The sequence below is a fragment of the Triticum aestivum genome, chromosome 5D (assembly GCF_018294505.1).
Source record: "Triticum aestivum cultivar Chinese Spring chromosome 5D, IWGSC CS RefSeq v2.1, whole genome shotgun sequence".
Taxonomy (NCBI): Eukaryota; Viridiplantae; Streptophyta; class Magnoliopsida; order Poales; family Poaceae; genus Triticum; species Triticum aestivum.
The window spans coordinates 482,900,967-482,906,847 of NC_057808.1; the positions used below are offsets into that span (position 1 = coordinate 482,900,967).

Consider the following 5,881-nt stretch of genomic DNA (forward strand, 5'->3'; position numbering starts at 1 on the left):
ACTTCAGATATAAGAAGTAGAGGTGGTAAATTTATTGAAGGTTAGCAAACATTGTATTGGTCACTTGAACAATTCATGAAAGAATATTGAAGGAAGAGAGATTTCACATATAAATATACTATCTTGGACATCTTCTATGATTGTGAGCCCCATTAATTATTTTCAAACCTGAGCAAATTAGTTGAAGTTGGACAAGGAAGACAATATAATGATTTATGCTTGGGTATATTTGTATAGAAGTTATATTGTCACTTGAACATATGCTGCTTGCTATTTAGAATCCTTTGCTAGCCAAAATATCTGTACTAAGCGGGAATACTGCTTGTGCATCCAAATTCCTTGAACCAAGTTTCTTCCATGAGTGTCCACCATATCTACCTATATGCGGTATTTACCTGTCGTTCGAAGTAAATTTGCATGTGCCCAACTCTAAACCTTCAAATAATAATCTGTTTTGTATGCCCGAATCGCTCATGTAGCGACTAGGGGCTAGCAGTATCTTCCATGCTAGGTGGGTTATTCTCACGATGAGTGGACTCCGCTCACCATTCACGAGAAAATGACTGGTAACTGGGATGCCCAGTCCTATGATCAAAAGATCAAAAACAAATTCACAAATAATTTAAACAGAACTCCCCCAGGATTGTTGAAAGTTGGACGACACCCGTTGTTTCGGACAAGCCGTGGAGTGTGATTGTCGGTGGAGGGGGAGTAAAATCTTTACCTTTATGTTTGGGAACCGCCTATAATCACTACAAAAAAAAGACACTTCCGTGATGATACGTGTTTGTCACAGTAGGTCACGTTTTCTGTCATGCATGTACATCCATGACAAATTTATGACAGAATCAAGATAGTCATACCTGTGCTGTCGTAGAAGTGTTCCATGACATAGCCAAAATTATCATCACGGAAGTGTCCACTTCCATGACGATAAATCGCGCGTCACAGAAGTGCTTTCGTCAAGGGTGACCGACACGTGGCATCCACCGTAACGGAACGCCGTTAAGCTATCAGGTCGGGTTTTGGATCCGATAACCCGTTAACAACCTCGACCAATGGGGATTTTCCATGTGTAAAATCATCATTGGCTGGAGGAAATATGTGCCGGCTCACCGTTGGGACAGATGTCGCTCATTGGACCGAAGGCGCCTATGATACGGCGACATGTGGCACTGCCCAACAGAGGCCCATTCCTGTGAAAAGGCCGGCCCGTTTGACTTGGTCAAAAGGTGGCGGGCCGGCCCACGGAAAGCCTGTTAACGGCCTGTTCGCATATAGCCCATTTACAGCCCGCTAACACTACACCATGACCAAAGTTTAGGGGCAATTAACTGCCGGGAATGATCCAGTATTGGAGGCAATTAACTGCCGGGAATGCTCTATTTGCCAGGCAAGACTATGTCAGTCAAGTTAACTGCCGGGAACGGTAGTTATAGACAGGCAGAATAACTGCCGGCCTCTTCGAGGTCAGCCCAATTGCCGCGAACTCTAGTTGAGGGCAAATGGACTGCTGGTAACCAAGTTGGCGGGGACGGCCCAAGAAAACGCGCGCAGTCGGGGGAGAGCGAAAAATTAGAAGGCACTGGAAGCCCACGCGGCCTTATCTTTTCCCTTATCCACATATCTCCTCCGCCACTCTCCCTCCCTCCTCGTAAGCCGCCGCACTGCATCTCGCCTTCGAGGCCGGCAACCCTAGCGCCGCCGCCGACTCGCCCGCGTCAAGCGTCCTTGCCGCCCGCCCAGCCTATCGCCGCCGGCGGCTCACCCGCATCCTTGCCACCCCGCTTCCATCCCCTTCGTCACCCTGCCGTCGCCCTCCCCATGCACGCCTCTACACAGCGCCGCCGCCCCCAAATCTTGTACTCGTAGAGCCGGACACCACCAAATCTCGTACTCGCGCTGCCCCACCCACACCTCCGAGACACGCCGCCGCCAATCCCCATCCACACTGCACCGGCATCCATCACCCTGAGCCGCCGCCTCCCATCCCCATCTCCTTCCACGCCGCACCAGCATCCCCAGTCCAGCGCCGCCACCCCATTCCCCAATCCCTATCCCCGCCCCTGCTTCGCCTCACAGTGCAGCCCGGTGTGACAGCTCCTCTGTTCGTTCGTGCTACCACCTGGTGCAATTGCCACTGCTGTTCGTCTGTTGCTGCTGCTCCTCTGTTCTGCCCTCTGCCACGGCTTCAACTTGTGTTCGTCAACTGAAGCAGCAGCAGCAGCAACAGCTAGCCTCAGTCGCACATAGAGGCTGCAACTGAGCTCTTTTCTCTGTTTGTGGTCGGTCTTTACAGGTATGCATTTAAAGCCATGTTTTGTAAGATCATTCTCTATTGCGCTCTATCAAATTATCTAGCAAATTGTCACATTAGCCTTCAGATCTAGCAGCCTGGCATTGATATGCTCCAAATAACAGGTTTCTGACTAACTAGTAAGAGAAGATCTAAACCTTCTGATCTGTTTATGCAACAACAATATGCAAAGAGAATTTGCAGCAGATCATGCTTGCACATATAGAAAAGAATAAGCAACTGTTGGCAACAGAAATATACAACTCACAAAACCTCTATTGTGATCTCATAAATACTTAGTTATGTAAATTCCACAACAAGGAGTATAGTGCAGATGAAGTAATATACGACCTACATATGCCAGTATGCATGTCAGGATTAAAGGAATAAAACTGAAAATTAAACTTGTTACCAACATGTATGCCATATTCTGGTTAACCAAGTCCTAGGCCTTCCTGAAGGTAGTGTTAAGTAGGATGAGCTGCATGATGAACACACATATAGAATAGGATAACAAAAAATAGATGATGGATAGATAATTGCAGGATAATTGTTGATTATTCTTCACCCATGCTAATTATGTTTGGATGGTTTGCAGGTTAACCAGCCTAAACTGATCTTGAAAGACAAGTTTTGAGATCAAAGTTGGCAAGGGAAGAAGTATCAAGCTGCAACCATCAATAACCGAAGAAGTGCCCTTGCAGCCTTTTGTGAGTCTTATCATAACTGAGAATTTGATTTTTATATATCACTGTGTGGTTTCTTTTGACTATATTTTGAATATCTCGTGATTTGTTTCTATCGTTACATGGTAATTGTTTGACTATATTTCGAATACTTGGAAGGTTGCTTTGGTTTGTAATTATGATTTCAATGCCTTGGTTCTGTAAAAAAAATACTGATTTGTGTTGGCTTGCGATATTTAGGCAAGGGTCGAAATTTAGTACAAGCAAACCGTAATGGACAAGAGTTTCAAAATGATGAGGTTGAAGATGAGGACATATTTGAGGTACTTGATGAGATACCAGAAATGCTCCAAGATATAGGGCATGAATTCGGTTAAGTTGGGGACGATGGTGGGAATGATGGTGACCTAAGGGAAGATGGAAGTGATCTAAATATAGAGGCTTTTCACCAATTATTAGATGATGCAGATGCCAAACTTTATCCCGGGTGCACAAGCTTCTCAAAGCTACACTTTGTAGTTAGATTAATCCACACCAAATTTCTTGGGGTTGGAGTGATAAGAGTTTTAACATATTGCTAGAGCTGCTTAATAAGGCCTTTCCAGGGGACTCGCCGACCATGGTTCTCAATGGTGATGAAAAATGATGCTATTTTGCAATGCCCTTATGGGAATGTGAGGACCATGGCCAATGCTCTCGGGCGATCTATTGCATGACCTTGTAGATATTTTAAACTTCTTTCTAATCATGTCTATTTCAGCAATTGTAGGTTTCTCAAATTGCTTCCTGTTGATAATCCTATGTTTGCAGATTGGGGTGTTCGTAAAGTTATGCAGAAGCAACCATGGCAGCCCATAGCAGTTCCCACAGCTAGAAGGTATTGTATCTTCTTAGAATTTTGGAATATTATACTAAAGAAAAGATATGTTTCTCCTTTCACATACTGATGACTTATTATTTTTCTGAATGAAGCATGTGCTTGAAAGTAGGAACCTACAAGTTTCTTATTTCCTCCTTAGCAACTAGTACTTTTTTTGGTTTTCCCAGTAGATAAAAAATGTGCCTACTTTCAAACATATGCTTAAGTCCTTCTATTCTGAATCACAACCAGCAACTCTGTTTCTTGTTTCTTAAATAATTCTGCAGCTACTACTTAATCTTTCCACAGACATTTATGTGCCTGCAAACTCTTTTCCTGAAACCAAGTGCAAACTTAATCAGTGGGCTGTTCACTTGGTATACATTCTCATAACTATTGATGACTATCCCAAATTATTAGGGCCCCAATTTTGCACGTAATAGTAATCCTGACTCCTGACTAGTATTACTAGTGACTATCCTAATGGCTACTCAATAAACTTGACAAGTTACTAGCTTGGGGATCACCCTCAAGGCCTCAACCAACCATCTGGTTATTTACCCTAAAACCCATCTGTTTATTTAGTCGCCGTTTTTTCTGTAATATAGTTTCCTTTTCTGCAATTTCTTCTAGCACTAGAATGTATTACTTTTGAGTTACAGTGAAAATCACTTTTTGATAGAATGTAGTTATTCAAACAATTGCACTGCCAACGTGATATATATTATAAAGTTTGCTTTCTAATTTTGAATGACATTTAGGGCCTAAGTTCTGATTTTGCACTTGGCCCCTGTTTTTGAATGTTTTGTTTACTTCACAGCAATCAAGAGAAATTATACTACACCAAAAGATGACAATTGGTATATATTTATAGTGATAGGTTACATTGATTTTCCTGATGATTCATACATAGTGCACAATCTGTTCATATGAGTACATCCACACATTCTTTCTATGCCTTGTGCAATGCAAAGTACAGGGTAACACACATGTGTCTTTTTGTTTGGATGAGTTGATTTTCTTTTTCAACCCATGCAACTTCTATGTTTGGAAGATGTGTTCTTCCGAGCTGATCTATTTGGCCATTACCTTTTTCTTTACAGGTCACCAGCATAATGCCTTTGCATTCACAAGTTTCAAGAGGTGTGTTTGGTGAGGCTAAAAGGATCTTCTGCTGGGATATGTTTCTACCTAAAACCTATTTTGCACTTTTGTCTATGATGTAATACTTTGACTTATGAACCTACAACTGTATGCATTTAGACCTGATGGATGGTTGTGCTTTTGGCTGTCCTGGACTTGTGAACCTATATATGTATGGATTATGTATGGATGGAGACTTGTGAATCTATGGATGATGGATTGCTCATAAGTATATGCATGCATGTGTGTTTTATATATACATGGCACAAAATGGACTTTAGATAATAGCTGTTGAAATACATGTATGGGAGACTTGTGTGGCTGCAGCGAACTCAAATCCAGGCAGAAGAGCTGCCGGGAAATCTTCTAACTGCCCTGAATTGTCAGCCTGCCGGGGAAGAGCAGTATGCCGGTAATAATTCTAACTGCCGGCAATGGTATGAATATGAAGGGCAGAGCATCTGCCGGGGTTCACACTAACTGCCGGGAATTACTTTCCCCGACGGGACTTTCAAGGGCGGTTTGTAATTGCCGGCAAAAAACTTTCCCGGCAGTTTGACTGCCTCCAATGGCTACTTTTCCCGGCAGATGTTCTGACCCCTATTCTTTGGTCATGGTGTAGTGTAACCTAGGGCCTGTTACGCCCTATCCGAATTAGGCCCAGTAGCGTCATCTGGGCCGTCCAATATGATTCAGCCCGTTTTAACTTCCGGCCCATGTGTGGCCCATGACTTCTTTCGGCCCATATGAGGACCTTTGTAACTCTTGGCCCATTAACGGCCCGTGGTGAAACTGGCCCGTAATGAACAGTGTATCACTTTATACCCATTAACGGCCCGTTATTCCATTGGGCCGTTTCCAGCCCAAGTTATCTTTCGGCCTTCTCAGGGCCCATTA

At 43.4% G+C, this 5,881-nt stretch overlaps 1 long non-coding RNA gene across 1 annotated transcript; it reads left to right on the forward strand.

Moving 5' to 3' along the window:
* Positions 1–2,265: 2,265 nt before the first annotated feature.
* On the forward strand, positions 2,266–5,239 carry LOC123125618 (uncharacterized). Its single transcript, XR_006461447.1, has 5 exons — positions 2,266–2,299; positions 2,895–3,006; positions 3,223–3,305; positions 3,793–3,859; positions 4,945–5,239. It is a non-coding gene; the product is annotated as an uncharacterized lncRNA (long non-coding RNA).
* The last annotated feature ends 642 nt before the right edge of the window (positions 5,240–5,881 follow it).